The 19,251-nt window shown below is 40.4% G+C and overlaps 1 long non-coding RNA gene across 1 annotated transcript in view; it reads right to left on the reverse strand.

Moving 5' to 3' along the window:
* The window catches only part of LOC311441336, a 97,344-nt gene extending 78,093 nt beyond the window's left edge, over positions 1–19,251 (reverse strand). Inside the window, exon 1 of the long non-coding RNA XR_014695890.1 lies at positions 19,183–19,251. This is a non-coding gene — a long non-coding RNA (uncharacterized lncRNA). The remainder of the gene's footprint in view (positions 1–19,182) is intronic.

Consider the following 19,251-nt stretch of genomic DNA (forward strand, 5'->3'; position numbering starts at 1 on the left):
TGGTAATGAGAACATTGCAGTAAAGCTGGTAGGCAGGTGTTCAGCTTGGAAATTGTGCAGGAGCCCAGATATCCTCCCAGGAAATTTTACTTAAGAACCCTGCACACAGTTTGAAAAACATATGGAATCATTCAGAGCATGTTAGGCTAGGTGAATTGAGAGCTGCACCAGGATCCAAACAAAATTAACCAAATATACACTGAGCCACGGAAGGGAAAGCCTTAGCTCCAGCAACATTTTCCCCTCAGTTTCACATGTAACATAGTGCCACCTCAAACAAAAGAAAAAAAAAGTGTCTAATATTTTAATTGCATTTTTATTATTTGTATGTTATTTTAAGTTCTTTAAAGCATATTTTTAATATTTTCTTTAAACGTATCAAATGAATACGATGGGAAAACATTCCACAATAAGCACGCATTCCCCTTCTACTCACAAATGGCTTATAAAATTCATCAGTAACATTTTGGCAATCAGAATTATTTACATAGGAGGTGGATGACTAGGCATGGGAAAGCAGCCTTTGTTCACATCAAAGGACTACACACAAATTCTCACATGGTACAGATACTCATTTTTATTTACAGACAAGAATGATTGAGTAACTCGATACAAACATGAAGAGTGAGAAGTACAGTAGGCTGAAAGGGGAAAAATGCTGCATAACTTGCCCAGTGTAGGAAAAGTTATCCTATTGCATCATACAGGAAAGTGTTGCCTCAGAGTTCAAGCAGGGGCCGTGAAAGCTCAGATCCTGCACTCTCTCTTTAGATGTCTGGCAGCACCAAGGAAGCTGCTAAGTGACTTTTCTCACTTCAGCTACCTCAAAAATAGGACTTATATACTATGAAGGATTTGAGAACAAGAAACAAACAAACCTTTGAGCCAAAAACCAGTTTATTGCCTGCAAACAATGCGGAGAAGAGTACCCCAAGGCTTAAACAGTTATCCAGCTTCAGCTAGTCTCCTGTTCAGGCTCCCTCCTATTAATCACCTTTCACACCACAAAAAAGCCAGTTCATTCAAGGCACAAAACTGGGCCTAGAAATCCACTTTTAAAGGTATGAGATCTTTCCAAGCCCAACAGGGTATTTTGTTTTTGAGAATTAAACCCTGGAGTAGCACCGAGCACTAGCTAGCACCTCCAAACTTGCTAGTTCACACCTCTAAGGTGATCACAGCTTGACTACTGAATTTTTAGGAGCCTGGTTTTAAACAGAAGCTGTAGCACACTAGCAATACTAGTGAACAACAACCAAAAAAGGACCAGTAGTACACAAACCAATAATTCAAACACTGTAGGTGTTACTCAGCATTACAACTGGATTGTAGGGGTTTTGTGTTGTTTTTATCCTCCATCACAAGACTCACTCCCTCCTGTTTCAACCGCTATTCCCATTACTCCTTTTCTAACATAAATATGTAGATGCATAATTTGTTTGTATTTAACAAGGACAAACACGACCAAGACACTTCACATCACTGATTTCCCCCTTTGGGAAGAGGATAATAGACACCATCGTGCAGCAGCTGGTAGTCACGTTATTAACATACTACTGGAAGACACTCAGGTAATCCTGATGCAGTAGGATAAGCCATGAAAGGAAGCATGAATGCCATATGAAATGAAACAGACAGACACTTAATTCCTGCAGGACCTTTCATTCTTTTCCTCCCCGGATCTGGTGCAGTCCCACGTGTTCCCTTCCACTGATAAAACCATCATGTATCAGACAGGTACACAGTCTGTTTGATGACAACAAATCTGTTCACTGATTTCCTGATTCATGATCATCCACCCGATGGATGCAAACTATAGAACCACAGCTTATTTCTTAATTCTTTGGGACAGTTATTTTTTACTTCTTATTTTGCCAACTAGATTTTTTTTTAATTTATTTTTTTTTTTAAATCAAAATCACAGTTAAAATAATCTGCAGGTTTAAATCCCACATAGATAATAAGTCAACAACTTGACCATCTCTGATCAAGGATGAGTGACATGTGGATGGGAGGAGCATTTCTAAAGCCAAACGTGCATTTAGAAGTAATTCATATGAATTGTTTACCAACGGAAGAGATGTGTTTACTGTACAGTCAATGTTTGATCTACTTAGACGAAACCAGTTTAGAGGGAGGGAGATTAAATGACTCATTAAAATTGCAATATGCTTATTTTTTATTCCCATGGAATATTTTTTTTAAATTATTTTATAACCACTACTCAAAGTTTTGGATAAGCATAATTTTCTTTGTTGCTGATTTTTGTTATTATTTTTAAATGCAGACCACCAACCTGGGAAATTAACTTTCTATCTTGACTGCATAGATATAAGGTGATGATCTAGAAACAGAGCATCCCAATTGCTGATTAAAAATGTAAACTTAAAAAGCAGAGGCTTTTTTTCCAAGCTATCAGCTGCAGTAGCAAGGTACCGCAGGTGCTATAGAACCTATTCTATCAGGTAGAAGATGCTGCTTTAGGTGCAGGTTGTTTATTTGCTGAACAGTTTTGACAGGAAAAATATTTGGAGGTGTAGTAGTAAACTTGCTTTCCTCAGATTGGCGATAACTGGAAGTTCAAGGATTAACTGGACCATTCTGTCAGCTTACAAGGGACCCAAGTCTAACTTTTTCGGACTCCCTCAGCCAGCTGAACTTCCAAAAAGGAAAAGATATTACAGAATATCCTACACTTCCTTCACTTCCTTCAGCCATTCCTGTAGGAACTATATTGTTTTCTGGAAAAAAAAAAAAAAAAATCAAAGAGCATAATGCTCGCTCTTGGTGGTCAAAGAACTGTGGTGTACTGTATGAAATTAGTACCTTCAAATTTGCTACTGAGTGGGTTGGACAAAAAGGGGAATATCAGCTCCTTTTAGGATTTCCACAGCCATCATAGGAAGACAATTATCTAAACTTAGTCCTAATTTCAGAAATATCTTTGAGAACTTTGATTCAACATGAAAAAAATACTTTTGTATATAAAGCCATGATCCTACAAATCTAATTTGATCTGTGTAAGATTTTTTTTCAGTTGTCAAGCTTCAGTGATTGCTCACCCAAACTCTGTGCCATCTGCACCCTGCTCCCACTGAAATCAAAAGGGATACAAAACATCCTTTACCCATTTGAGGCTGTGCTGCTACTGGAGTAGCCCAGATAAGTCAAATGGACATTTTTTCTTAGGCCGCAGCAGTTGTTCAACACATGTAAATTAGCCTTTCCCTCAGCTTTGTGCAAAAGCAAAATTTGTTCCCTGATCTCTTTCCTTGACCTGTGTGGTTAATACTTCTGTCCTCTATTAGCAGGATATGAACACTCTGGGCTGTTGCAAATCTGGGTAAATTCATAACAGTAAATGGGGTTAAACTTATTTAGAAGTCTGATCCTCTCTCAGCACTAATAATTTGTACTGAGTTCAGGTGACAAAGGTTGAGAAATATCAAATCTAGAAGCAACATACAATGGAACTTGAAACTGAGGAGTTATAACTTGTTGAACTACACCCCCCCAAAAAAAAAAAAAAAAAAAAAAAAAAAGATTTGGAGGTGAATACAAATTCAGTGTGGGAGTAAAATGAGAGCCAAGATCCTTGTTTTCTCCAAAACTTCATAAAAACCTTAGCTTTTGACATGACTTTACTGGGTACTGCAGTGCTTCAGCCTGCTTGCCATATGTAAGTCCATCAACCTCCATACAGGTGAGGTACGTTTTTTTACTGGAGAAATCTTTTTCCTGGCTGAGGAAAGAAAAACTTACAACAAAGCAATAACCTATTGTTAAGAAATTGCATTAACTAACGACAGCGTGAACATCTTCCTGAACCAAGGGAAAGATTTCATTATTCTGACATTGAAAAATGTCACAATTTCTCTGGCAAGGACCAAACAAGATCTTACGATAGAAGATATATAAAAATAAAAAATAAAAAGACAGCCAGGAAATCAAATGTCACATCATGCTGACAGTTTAGTCCATTTTTCATATTTTCACTGAAAACAAAGACACTAGCCGCTAATTTAATTCTACTTAAAATATATTAGCATGCTGAATAAAAAGTGCAGCCTAAGATAAATAAGATATAAATAGATTTTTGAGGATAGCCCAACTTTTTTTTTTTTTTGCATAATTTAGTATTTTTATTGATTTGTTTTCCCTGTCATCTATTTAGTTCTGTTGCTTTAGTTCAGACAAACAATTCTTTCTTAGCTATATGCAGACATGGATCTGAAATGTTTGCTGCCAGCCATATACCACTAGGTCTTAAGTGTAAATCGTTACTCTCTTTTGCCTTAAAAATAAATCTGAAAATGTGCATACATTCAGTCAAGGAACATGAAGTCAAACTTGTTATTGATCCAGAGCTGTATGCTAATATGTTGGTGTTCTTGCCCAAACTGTATTTTATACTATTTTACCCATGATTTCATGCTTAGAGAAATGTGAATAAACAACAATTACTCCCTCCATAGCACTACCCCATGCAATAATTCCCCTTAGTTATTTTTTTTTCCCCACACACTCAAAGCATTCACTCTGTTGCCAAAGAAAACATTCAGAAATTGACCGGAGTCATTTCTCAATAAAAGCAAATTTTCTGCCACTGGTTGAGCAGTGAAGTTCTTCTACCTTCTCCTTAATTTTTAGATATTCTGTGTCTAGTTGATAGAGAAAAATGTGTCCAGACTTGTGCTATCATCCTAGTTAGATCCTGAGTACACAGAAAGCCAACTAAGTCAAATTAAATATTATTTAAGACAGAATACTTTAGTTTCTCTAGAGCAATACCCTAAAGAAAATTTAGAAATAAAAATAAAATCAAGAAATCTTTTCTCCTCTGCTTGTTTATCAAAGACTTTTTCCCCCTGTGCAATGTAGATATACCAAAGAGATTAAGAAAATGCTTTTCGTGGGGCTATTTCTTTTTAAAGGAAGTTTTGTTACTAGTTAAGTTAAGAGGCCAGTCATAGACCATGGCTCCAGATGGGTTAGCTACCACAGACTAGAAAAAGTAAGCCTACTGCACAAACATCAACAAAGGAGGCAATCACAAGTCAGAAAATAGAAGAGAAGGCACACACAAAACCAGCTTCCAAGTCTGCAGACTATACTGATTTATCACCATCCAGAATTTTGATGACCACTCTAATTCACAACAATATCAAAATATTTCTTCTTGTCTTCTTCCCATTTCTGGGTGTACATAATGTGCTTGCCTCACGTCCACAACCTCGCTAGGCTGTGTTGCAGACCTGCAGAGCCGTGCCACAGGCCAGGTCCCAGTCTCATGGGCAAGCTGACCTCCGGGGAACACCCAGCAGAGTTTCAGAGCAATAACTGCAAATGCACTGACTACTTTCTGCTATTCTGGATGGCAAAGTGTCAGTCTGGGGGTAACCCAGCGGTGCCCACCACCAGGACAAGAGGAAGTTGGCACAAACTGGAACACAAGAGGTTGTCAGAGCATCAGGAAGCACTTCTGCACTGCGTGTGTGACCGAGCACTGGCAGAGGTTGCCCAGATATGACATGCAGTCTCCTTTCTTATAGATCTTCAAAAGCCGTCTGGACAAGGTGCAAGCTGCCAGCTGCAGGTGTCCCTGCCTGAGCAGGGGGATGGAGCAGGTGAACTCCACAGGCCCCTTCCAACCTCAGCCATCCTGTGAACAAAGGCTACACGATGCTTTCCCAACACACAGAAGGTGCTGATCTTGTTCCCCGTTCCAGCATCACCTTAAGCATTTGTATGCAGTCTCCACAACACCCCTCTGCTCTGGAATTTCAGGACTCTGGCTTGGATCTAGCCATATTGCTGTGGGGGGTCACAGTTCTGGAAATAAATCTCAGGGTTTTCCTCTGCAGATTAAACAAAAGGAAAGTATTCTTCACGTGAAGAATAGTTAAGCAGAGAAACTCCATTATGGGATGTTGCGGGTGTTAGAAGTTTACAAGTGTTTAAGGAAAAACTGCACAAGTTCATGAAGGAGATTTACTGAAGGTTACTCAATACACAGAAGCTCTGTCTTGCCCAGCTAGTCTCTGAGCTGCAAATGGTGGGAGCCTGGGGGAGTACTTGCAGGGAAACTGTAGGTATTTATTTGCTCTCTCACTCTTCGCTACACATTCATCCATTTTCAGTCACTGTCACTGACAGGATAAGGGTTGGGTGGGTCTCTGGATTTAAATGAGGGCCCCTATATTCCTACTTCTGGTAGGCTGGGATTTCTTCACATGCTGTGTTCTTAATCTGTTGCTTATTGCCATTAGACTATTGCCATAGTTCAAACGCTATGCTCCTCTCATTTAACTGTTGGATATGTGACAGCCATCGGGTACAGAATCACCACAGTATATTATCAAACTATTTTACATGCAAGGCCCAGTCAGAAAATCATGAAAGCCGTATCTGAAGATGTTATTCCTGGAGCCTACTTCAGAGAGTACACATAATACAAAATTACGTGCCCTTCCAAGTTGGCAGAAAATTGAAGAATAAGGAACTGTTCAGCTACACCATCTCTACCATAAAAGCTAGGTGCTTTTCATGTTTGCACAATATGTTAGTTCATTATGCAACGCGCATTACTATCGCTGTAATTCTGCCTGAGAAGTGTCAAAGTTCAGTCTAGTTATCCCTGGCAAAAGACACTGGTCAATTCATTTCACACCAGTTGTTTACTTCTCCTTCTTCCTAATAACATCAGCTGCTTTCAGCTCTGCTGAATGATGTAAATTAGTTATTCTACACTAGAAAGTCAGTGAGCAAATTGGCCTTTGTTTGCAGCAGCCTCTCCAGTAGGAGCCATTTGCCAGAGATCACAAGACAAGCAGCTAATTGTGGCTTTCTAAAGTGCCTTTCATTTTCTGCACTAAAGATACTCTATTTCTGCTTTAACTGATAAATAGTAGCAGAACTGTCCCAATGGAGATGGGGTTAGCTTCAACCCGTTGATCTGAGCTTTGAGAAAGTTCAGGCATTTTCCAATACGAGATTTTTAATTATTATTTGTTGCTTTTGCAGATATAAAAGTCAGCTCCAACACTTCAAAAATGATCTGCAATATCAATTGTATTTAAAGCAGGGCATTATACTCCAGAAGCATTTTGGGAGATAATACCAAGTCAGATGTTTTCTAGGGACAACAACAAATCTTCCTGGAGGAGGAGGTTGCAATAGATTTTCAACAGTTCCAGAAATAAAAGAAAATTGATGCTTCCATCCACACCACAGGGTATTTCTAGTTAGAAAAATCCATTCCTACATAGACTTTGCCTACAGCATCCAACTAAAGTGTAGATTGAACCCAGTCAGGATGGCAAAGTGACTACAGAATGGTAATGAGGATTAGAGAGGCTGCAAAGACCGGCAAGGATGGGAAACTTCAGCTACCCATATATTGGCTGGATAAAACTCATTAGTGGCATGACTCAGATTTTTTTTCCCCCCCCCGAAATAGACTTTAAATAAATGAAGAAACTACCTCTTAAATAACCTCAGAAAACTCATTAAAAGTGATTCATAAATCAGCACAAGCTTAATCACAGAAAAACTGATATTTAGTGACCAGAATATAATCAATTCTAAGCTCTCATTATGAGACAGAGCACCTCAAAATTACACCATGAGAATGTTAAAGTTTATAAAGGAAGTTACAGAATAACAGAAATAGTTAAAATTCAAAAGAACAGCTCTAAGAGTATGATGATGGCATGCAGCAGAGGTTATTCAAAAATACCACAAAAAGGCTCTCAGCTCACAGCCACATGACAAAAAAAAAAGACTCCAAAAGTAACAATAAGATGACAGACAGCATGGTTAAACATCTGAGTAAGGACTGCTATTAGAAGTTTAAAAAAATGATATTTCAAGATATGGAAGACATAGCCAGATGGAGAAAAGAGAAAAAGGAATGAGTTCTGCCAAGTTAAAAGCAAAAACACATTAAAATCTTTTCCTCATTGGCATAAAGTACAACTTGCTATAGGTATAAAGAGGACTAATAAAAACTTTTTCAAACATACTCAAAGCCAGGAGCCTGCCAGAGTTTCTGAGTCCAACAAATCACAGAGATATAAACAGTTCAGAAGATAAGTCGTTTCAGAAAAGCTAACGAATTCTTTCCATGAGTGCTCAGTACGGAGGGGTCAGGCAGGTTCGCTCTCTAAGCCAGCTTTCCTCAGCAGCAAGTCTGAGCCGCTGTCTCAACCTGAGGTGTTAAAGAGGCAGCCTTTTCCCATCACTGGAAAGGGAACAGCAATAAATTGCCAAGACTGGAGTATCCACCCAAGGAAACTCTAATGTGAGGTTTTGCTGAGCTACTATGGTGAGGAACTCGTCACGTAAATCTCCTGTGCTTGCAGAGGAGCGCGGGCAGCGAACAGATCACAAATCTTTGTAAAAGCATTCAGTAAAAGGCCAGTAAGATATACAATAAATAACAGAATCGATAGATACCTGGACAAATATCATTTATTGAGGAAGAGTCAACAAGCTTTTCTAACACAAAGCGATGCCTAATAAATCAAGAAAGGCCTTCCTCCTTTTGTTTATACATGCTTGGTATTTATCAAGCAAGTTCTTACCATAAGGGTGAATAGGCAAAGTGAGATACGAGTTTTGTTACAGTGCCTTTCTCTGATTCAATGTACTTGCAAGAAAATAAATATGCCTCATCTTCTATGAGACTTATAGATTCCACTGGCACCACATTTAAGTGGGTACCTGGTTCTCTTTGGAGAATTAAATATGAATTCACAGATTTTATCAAAAAATAAAAATAAAAAAATCAGGAGATGAATTCTCTAAGCAGAAATTAAGTTTGCACAGGTTCTCTTTTCTGTGTTCAAAAGCATTGCTTATGACCAGGGCAGCCAGCCAGCCCCCTCCAGCCTGGTGAGAACACCTCTTCCTATCCCTCTGTGGTGGCTGCTCTCTTGCTTTCACTGGGCTCACTGATTTTTTTTGCAGGAGGGGTAGGTGTGCACACATGCCTTTATATAGAAACAAGCCTTTTCCAAGAGGTCCTCAGCAGTAGCAAAACCAGCATATTTCAAAGGTTACCGTCTTGTATACACAAACAGTAACTCATACAGCACGGAGCCAGAAGCTGTTTTTGCCATCTCTTTGGTGGAGTCCAAACAAACAAAGTTCCGGAGTGTTTTGGTGTAAACAAACAGAGCAGTACAAGATACCAGCCAAAAAATCTTGGAAATCACACAAGGGCGGGCCACAAAAGCTCTAGATCCCTGAACTAGCTCAGCACTTGTAATTCATGAGCATCTTTGGTCAATGAACAAAGAATGAAATCTTAACTAGGAGAAAGGGAACACAACCCTAATTTTGGAAAAAACACTGCAGTACAGCAGATAGCCTGCGCTTTCCTCAGATAAGTTGGCAGCAGACTTTCTAGCTGTCCACAACCAGCTAGCCCTGAGCCACATCCCATCACAGCCCCACCAAATCCCACTTGAGAAGTGCCAACCCACACATCTCTTCCGAGCCCCAAGACAGCTGCTTGACCACCAGGCCTCACTGGAGAAAAAAAAATAAAATAAAATAATAATAATTAGGATTATTATGGCCCTCAAGGACAATTACAGCTTCGTTCCCACCCTGTGAGTTTTCTCACACTAGAGCACTCAGAAATTTGAGCAAAGCCCTAAGTGTTTGGGGCCAAATCCTTTGTTCTTCCAAGCATCTCAGAAAACCCACAGCCCAGCTGGACCCGAGCTGCAGGGTGGTAAGGAGACTACATTTTGATTTAAACTATGAATACTATAGCAGAGATACAGTGCATAGCTTAGCTCTCTACCCCTGTCAGAAACAAACAAACAAACAAACAAACAAAAACAACACAGCAAGAGTTGGCAAACATAGCTCTTACAAAAATACACCTCAAACTCATGGATGGTCGAGATAAAGTCAGAAAATATTTGAAACACGAATTTGGGTTGAGGCATCTCAACAAGAGCCTGATAAGACAGTATGTGCAATGGTTGGGGAGCAAGGAATACGCAATTAGAGGCTTTTTGCTGGGAAACTTATTCACCTTTCATGCAGCCCCTAGGTCACAGGACTGAAAATGGCCTTTTGCCAGCTCTCTTGCAGCCCTGTGTTTGCTTGCAGGTAAAGCATAATTACAAGTCAGTCACCATTTCCAGCCTTGGAGAGGTGCCTGCTCACCCTTTCATGCATGCAGATGCAAGAGGAAGAGCCACAAAGCACAGCAGCAACAAATCAAGGGCTGCAGCTCTTGATTTTAAGACATACAATTGGACAAAAGCAAAGGAGACCAAAATCTTTCCTTTACCCTCCAGCACGCAGCTAGGAAGAAAAGGGCTGCCCATTTTCTGCCAAGGCACACTTGGATGCAGACAGTGTTTCAGGATACAGCAGAAGTTTCACACCTTAAATGCACCCTCCCAGAGAAAAAGCAACCTGCAATTTAGATATCCTCTAAAATACGCATCATCCTTTACGAAACCCTGCCCAATAATCAGTGAGAAGTGCTGTATAAACTAAAACTAAAGGAAGTAAAAATTTTCAAAGCTTGGCTTGCTTCAGAAAGGAAAACCTGCTCAATTCATTTCCCTATAAGTCCCCAAATATAATTTCACTTGGAAGCTGGTAAGCAGAGCCTTTCATTGCTAAGCCAGATGATTTCTGCAGAGGATGGTACCATCAGGCTTCTTGGTTAACACCTGCCTGAAGTTCCCAGCATCTCCCAGCCACGCTCATTAAAACCCCTGCTCATTGCCTTCACTGCATTCCTATCAGCATCATGCTGAGCCTTCAAATGTACAGAAAATTAAAGCCACCTATTGCATTCTATTCCCACAGATAACAAATCCAATTACTCATCTGTTTTTGATTTTCACAGCTGTTCATTGAGTTTCTGACCAGAGCATGGATGAGTTTTAAGCTACCAACTTAAACGTTTTCCATATGGCATCCAACCATGCAACTTGGATTCATTCACTTTGAAGCTGGAATATTTTAATATTATTAGGGCTTTTCAGGAAATTAACTTTTACTCATGCGGTATTCCTCAAGTCAGGGACAAAAAGCTGTCAGTCTAATTAGTCACCTGCCTAAATTAAGCTGCATAACTAGTTGCCAATAGTGTGCATGGAAGTAATAGAAGTCACAGACTCTCAGAAGCCTCCACTTTGCTACACAGTGCTGTCGTCTCTAAAAAACTCATTACATGAAGACTGCAAAATCCCCGTGTGCACCCATGCTTAACTTTGCTCAAACAATGCTTTTTTGCTTAAACTTTCTATTTTTGGTCACTGGAGCAGAACTTTTTCTGGAAAGTCTGAGAAAGCTCTCTTCATCTGTTTCTGAAACACATGGGAATTAACTTCCCCTATTAAAACAAAAGCCTAACCGCCCACCAAAATACCTCTCTCAAATTATGCTGGCTATGACAGCAGCGCCATAAACAACTGAAATATCTTGCTTAGCCTTTGGTTAGTAGTTTATTATTAAGACATACGTTTTTGGCACATTTGGTGTGCAAGTCTTTTTGGCAAGGTGAGTATAACTCCTGGATGATCTGTCTCAGAGAGTCCGTAGTTTGGGGATAAACAAACGGAAAACCAGCTGGCTGCACTCTCACTCAACAAGGTAGGTTACTGCAGGAGCAAACTGAGACATGAACAGGCTGGCTGTGCAGGTAGTGGGCTAAAGGAAATTCCACCAGTCTTTATTTTTTTTCTATTTTATCACATTATAATAAGAAAACAAGAGGCGAGATGTGCTGCCTTTTTTAATATTTTATTATTATTATTATTTTCTTGTCCTGATGCACAAAGAGACTGGGTAGAGGACAGTCTTGTAAGAGTGAGCACAAACTGCTTTGCTCACCCATCCCTACATATATCCACATGAGTCAGACTTTCACAGGGCTAACATCTGGAGGAGGATGGAGGCTTCCCTGGAATATACCAGGGAGTTTCCCCAGCGACGTGCACATCCAGGGCCAGGTCAAAGACCCATCTATTTTACTGATTCCCCTTCCCAGCAGCTGGGATGCCTAGAGAAAGTATACAAGCAGCACAAGTACACAAAGATATTTCCCTAGTGTATCCTCCCAGCTCCGAACTTCCTCAGCCAGAGACTGTATCTACAAATTTGCACTCAGGAGTCCTTCGTGGCTTTCTCCTCCATTTTTTTAATCATGGTTTGAATCGTTCAGTTTTCAAAACATCCTGTGGCAAGGCATGCCACCATTTAGTTCTGTTTCTATGGAAAAAGTAAGTTTTTTGTTTGTTTTAACCTTGCCAACTGATTGTTTCGTTATGTACTTACAATTCTCATGTCATGAGAAATATCAAATATGCCTTCACTAGTCACCTTTTCCATACCTCCTCTGGTTTTATGAACTGCTACAATCTGCCTTTCCCACCCTCTAATTCATATCATGTCTTTTCTGGGTTTAAGAATTGCATGTCAGCACTTCCTACAACTTTATGTAAGCTTCTGAACACTCTATATAGAATGAATGAACCAAAACCACATGGACCAAGCAAGACATCAACAAGCCACAAAGTTATTGGCATGATGATGCTTTCACTTTTATCCTCCTAGTATTGTTCCTAACAGTTTTATTTTTTTTCCCCTTTTTTATTTTATTACTATCACAGTGAAAAACTAGAGTTTTACTCTCATCTCCACCTCAGTGAAGAATTACTGGGGGGGAGGGAGAGAAGGTTGGTTGTTTTTGGTTTGTGTTGTTATAGAAATTGCAGTAGTCCAATCTAAGACAGACGGACTTACCCACTTAATTACTAGTACCTTACAAAAACATGATAGATGTGAGGCATAGTTTTTGTGTTGTGCTGTGTGAACAGTGAATCCATATGACTACTAATTCTATTTTTATTTTTTTAATCATAACTGCTACCAGTTCTCCCCATAAAAAGCCATCCTTACCCATCTAGAGCTTCCCAGATCCATTTAAGAACCAGCATCCATTTGTTACTTGCTATTCCTTTGGCACCAAGGCTGATTAAAGTCATATTGTGAAAATTCCGAGCTGATGCATATTTGAATTCCTTCAGAACACCAGCACTATACTATTTGGCCTTGACAAAAATTAAGAAGAATAATCTTTTATCAATTTGTTCCAAAAGCTTCTGTTGCCATCTCCATTTGAGTGTTGCAAAACCTCTGTGAGAAATAGCTCAGGCCAGACCAGCACCCTGCGCACACCCGAGAAAGCACAGAGAGTGTCCTGCAGAAAAGGATTCAGTGGATTCATGAAGAGGGCTTGGAGCCATCCTGAGGTATCACGTAATTAAACGGCTGCATTAACCTTACAAGTGTAAATGCCAAATTTGGAAGGAGTCAAGATCTTTCCTGTCACACACCAATATTAATGCTGACACCGTTTATAATTCACCAGAAGTTTCCAAGCTGGCTAAAAAACCTTTTTGCTGGTCCTACGTGCTGTAAAGGTTTGAAGACTAAACACTGCATTTAACTATAAGCAAGACCTGGTACTGTCACATTACTTGTGACTAGGGAGAAGATCAAAGCAGCAAAAAACCTCAGGATCATGCAGAACACCTTTCCAAAGGAAAACAAGCTATGAACTGCTTTGTCCTTGGGGTTTTTGTTTGTTTTTAAAAGGCTGCTAAGCTTAAGTGGTATGTTACCTAAAACAACACAGCAAAGCCAAAGACCACACATTTTCATGTCTAAATAAGTTTATGTTGCAATATAAATGTTACAATATGAAAGCAAGGTTTTTCAAGGTTTTATAACGAGGGTTATTTCAGACAAAAAACAACATTGAGCTGTTCCCACAGGAATCTTTCTTTTCCTAATGCCACGTTCTTTCCACCTCCATCTCTTTTTCATTTAAATTCTTTCTTCTTACAATCACATCTCAAGATTGCTTCTTTGCTCAGTAGATGCATTTTGAATAGAAAGAGCTAGCCCAACCAGAGCTAGCTTTGTTGCAGAATTTTAATTAAAAGGAACAGCTCCTATTATGGCCCCCATTTTCCCAACCAGTAACCAAAGAAACTCATTCTCCAGTTTAACATCATGTTTTAGTGTTGTTTCTGACATTTAGCTGACATTCTAGTTGTATCCTTTACTCTGATAGCCATCATGTGCCTCCTGGACAGACATGGCCCTTACATGAAAGAAAGAAAACAAAGCTAACAAGGACAACCCATCTAATGTAATAGTTAGGCATCTAGAAGCAAAGAGATTTTGTTTTTACCTTAAGATATTTTTTCTCTGAATGTCTTAGTACTCTTGCACAAAGCAAAACCACTTTCGAGCACCCCTGCTCTGCCCAGTCCTGTGGCCAGGGATGCCAAGTCTTCTCGGAAGGTGACTGCCAGGAAGGCCAGGAAAGAATTAGTTCACAGCACCAAATAATCCCCTCTTAATAAATCACATCATAAGGATCCCAAGCAGATCCATGCAAGAAAAAAAATAATGCAAAAACCCATCTCCAGATGTAGAAAGCTTTGTGCAATTTTGCTAAATCTAAAGTCTCAATCCATAGCAAAATAACTTTCCACTAAGCTGAAGTGACATTTGTTTCCCCACAGAGAAAACTAGGGAAAGGAAGGATTTCACATCCCCTGACTTATTTTGTCAGGTTGAATTTGATCTTACCCACATCACCAATTCAGACACCGAACACAGAGAGCTCCAGGGGAAAGGCAGCCAGGCAGTTCATTACAGGAAAAAGAATTTTTTTAAATGTAAATATCACTGAATTGGAGACTAGTATTTCCCACCCTACAAGGCATGTACATATACTTAAAAGCAGCTGCCTCGTGGTAAATACCTTAAATCTTCTCTGCTGCTTAGAGAGCACCGTATCTCCTCCACAAGTTCATACACACATCTTCTTCCTCCCTGGTGGGTTTCTAAAACCTGAAGTCCCAAATAAGTTGCTTCATACAAGGGTTCACAAAACATCTACATCTACAGTGGCTCAACACTGACATCCCACCTCCTCTACCAGAAGAGCTGTAAAAGACAACAACCAGAGAACAGAGAGCCACACGCCAACCACACTGTACTCCTTGATGCACTTGCACGCCAGGCCTTGAGAGCAGAAGGCTCATGTTCAAAGCTCCAGGCGCTCCAACAACCTGAACTGCTGCCACCCAGCAGCTCTTCTGGGACTGCTTCGCCGTGAACTGGCGAGCCACTCGCTCTCCCAGCACCGTGTGCTCCCCTCGCTTGCACAACACATTTCTCTACTTCTCCCATGGGAAATCAGCAGTCAGGCCAGGAACAGAGCGAGCCAGGGAAAACTCAGAATGCCTTTCTATTCCAACCTGGAGATATAAAAAGCATCAGCTGGCTCCTTTCACTAGCACGAACATTCAGACCTTCACATTGTTAGAGTGCTTAATTCCTGTTGAACTAAGGCATATAAACACCTACAAATCCAGTCTTGGCCGACTTGAATGGTCTTTAGTTTCTCTTTGGGCATTTAATCAAGTCCCTAAGTCATCATATAATCAAAGAAAAAAAAAAAAAAAACAAACAACCACCAGCAGAGATGATTTTAAAGAGGCAGCAGGAACTAGGAATCCTAAAAGCAGCATCCATACCAAGGAAAGAAGGAGGCAGCAGCATCTCTGAACACACTCTCTTTGTCCACAATGAAAGATAAAGCTACTGGTTGGGCTTTTTTTTGTTGTTATTATGTTTGCTCAGACTTTCTGCTCAATCAAGAAAAAGTCAGATAGACATTAAGTTACAAGAACCTTTAAGATATAGCAATGAAATATAGAAGTGCAGCTTTGCCTCAGGATACACAAATCACACAACGCAGGTCAGTGGGACATAAATTCTATACATACATGGAAATGTGGTCTATGATGCGACTGCATAATCAGGCCACGTAGGTCATTATCAAGAATTAAATAAACCAAAGGATTTCACAAAGACCACAGAAATGATAGAAGTGTAAGGAGCTTGAGCAGACTGGAATTCAGATTTGTGATGCTTTGGGATTGAAACAGAATTTTAATTTCAGATCTACATCTTTAAGACCTGGTAGGTCTAAGCTATGTTCAATACTCAGTAGCTGAAGAAAACAGATGTTAGTGCTCCCTAACACTGGAGAAGGTGAATAGCTGGGAAACTGAATGAAAATCACTCTCAATATCATCCTTGTATCTCAAGGATCTGGAGTCAGTCCCACTTACTGATGGAGAACATGAGAGACATTATAAAACCATGTGGGGTCCTTGCATCCATGTCATGTACCCAACGGGTCAGAAAGGTCCCTTCCACTGTGCACAGCCAGCCTGATTGCCCTCCACAAGCACCAAACATCTAAAGAGCCTGCTTTGCTACTCGTGCGCAGCAATCCAATCTCATCCCATAAGAAGAGGGAAACGTGGTCTTTGTCAGATCCACGTAACTACCAGCACTGCCCTTAACAGGCCCAGCAAATTGGATTCTTCAGGATTGCTGCATGTGAGCAGAGCAATTTCATAAGCACTGGCTTTAGGACAATTTAGGAGTACTAAACAGTACTCCTAGCAGTACACCAGGGACCTATGGCATAAACCTGAGGCTACCATCAGTGAATACCACTTCAAGCAGCCCTTCCCAGATCCTTCTTTGTGGTTACACAGAGCAGTCAGCTGTCCCGCCTGCATTGCACCTTTAATATCCACAGAACAATAAACTGCTGACAGGTTCCAAAGGCTGGAGAAGCCACAGCTCTCTGAATTCAACCCCTCTGCTCACCTGACAGCTTTCGTAGAGGACCCCACAGTGTTCCACAGCTTGCAGTGGTGCTGGGACACACCAAGCAGCTAGCACATCAACTCAAAAATTTCAGCCACCAAGTTCTGCTCAGCTTAGAGGTAGCATGAAAATAAATGTTCCCTTCCACTTTTGCTGAACAGAAGGATGCAGACTGCACCGGTAGAGAGTAATTCCTTTAAAATGCAAGTCTAATACCATAATGTGATTATCCAAGAAATTTTAGCTGCTTACAACATCAGTAATAAAATAGTGGATCAAGACATTGTAAGTATTTTAAATAAGCTTTTTCTGTGTAAGTAGTTTTTTTTTTCCCCCACAGATAAGCTATGCCTGTAGAGCTTAAGAAGATAAGAATGGTTATTATTTGATTTGACCAAAAAAGCTTTGTAGCACAGTATCTCCAAGAATAACCTACAATGGATACACAAGGAATAGAGTAAAAGCAGAGGAAGCACAGAGTAATGCTTGCCCAGAGTAGTCCCTCAGCATCCTGATATTTCTTGTCTAGCATCTTTCTCAGCCAGAGACCAAATTGTCTCTGGCACATTTTGATGCCAGCTTACACCTGCACAAAGCCATGGCTCTCCTGCCTGCAAGAACTGGAGGGAATGTGGTGGCACCATGTGTGCTCCCACCAGCAATAGCAATACATCCTTTTCTTTTTACCTCCACATACTGCTGCAGTGTTATGGCAACACAAACAACAAATAGAAAGGAAGACAATGTGAACTTTGAGTATAATTGCCATCGTCATGACTTAAATGAAAAAGAGATATGGGAAATTTTTAGTGCGTTTCCACATTTCCTTGAGCATCTTTTGCCAGTATTTCAATAGATCCTAAGTCTCGGTCTCTGCCTACACATTGCTTTTCACAGGCAGATCCCCGGGTATTAATTATGCTCTGGCAGTGGTTTTCAGGGAACTCTTCATACATCTCCAGCAATATTAGAAAACCGGTGCCCAAAGGCCAATCCACTGATGATGACTGCAATTTCTCCCTCTAGTCTGCTGCTGAGATAGCAAGCAGCACAAAAGCCTGGGAAGCAAAGCAATGGGAAGGGTCCATTAATATACCATGGCTCTGAAAGAATGGGTCATTGAAAATAAACCTATGCATTCTTTCCATCTTCAGTTTGCTATGTCTTGGTGTCTCAGCTGTCTGTATTCCAGAAGACTTACTTTCAACACCTCCAAAGACAATATATACCAGAGACCCCAAAAATTTGTACTCTGCCACATTCAGCCATTCTTACAGAGACATTTATGTTCCACATGAAATATCAGAACAAAGCAGCACACCTCGCTTACCACCTTTGTTCTCAAATCACCCTCCAGGTTTTTGGCACAATCTTTCCTGCTAAAAACAGAGATTTTGTTCCTGAACTGTATGACCATACATAGATATAGACGAGTGTACAAACATGCATAAGCCAAGTTTACTGAAGAGCATGAAAGATTTTAACACCTTTCACTACATTTTCTTCTTAGAACTTTTAATATTCATTTACAGATTATTAAAATATTTATATGCAAAGCCTCTCTCTAGGTTAAGTGATGATAGCAGAGGTTATTAGCTAAAGGGACTTACAATCAGCACATCTTTCTAGCTTTCCAGAAAAGAAAAGAAAAAAAAAAAGAAAAAAGTTTATCTTGGATTTCTTGAAACTGGACTCGGCATAGAGCCAGTTGTGGCAGCAGGGCTGTTGAGCCCGTTGTGGCATCTGCAAGTCTGCCTTCTGCTCCCTCTTGCCCTGCACTTCACTACTCATCTGAAGCAAACCTCAGAGCTCCAAGTGCACCATCATGAGACATTTTGGATCAACCAAGGATTGAAACACTGACCTCCAAAGCACAAAAGGATGAGTTCTTCCTGCTAAAACACCAGGCTCTCAAGCAAATGCATCCCATATGCACACATCCTCTGTGAACTGGGCACAGCTGGGGATACACACCACATAACACGCCCACACATGGATCCATAGGTCACCCAGCAAAAATGCGGGATGAACGGCTGAATACAGTGTTTGAACACAGTGACTCATAGCACAGCTTTTCTGCAGCTATGCAAAACACTAGAAACTTCTCAGCCACCCCAGAGAAGTCAGCAGCAAAATTTGAGTTCTGCAATCTCTTTGGGCTCCCTGGCTTGATCCTCTCTATGCACATTTTCCTGATGCATCACAAACATCTATAGACAATTATCCCGAAAGCTCAGCAGTCCCGGGGATCTGCAAAGTTCTTGTTAAGCAGAGGTGCATTTTTACCTTCTAAGATGCTGTAATACACCTCACAACACTAACAAATTCCTTGAGCGGAAGAGCCTGACTGCTTTCTTAGTGCAATGGGATATTCCGGTCCACAAAGAGGCAGAAAACTTTGCAAACAAGAGACATGAGAAGGAACCAAAAACATACCTTCCAGCTACAGGAGCTGCACTGAACATGCCTTTCTCCCTTCCATGTTCTGAGAACAAGGAAGAAAAT

Source organism: Aythya ferina (assembly GCF_964211825.1).
Source record: "Aythya ferina genome assembly, chromosome: 9".
In the NCBI taxonomy this organism is placed as follows: domain Eukaryota; kingdom Metazoa; phylum Chordata; class Aves; order Anseriformes; family Anatidae; genus Aythya; species Aythya ferina.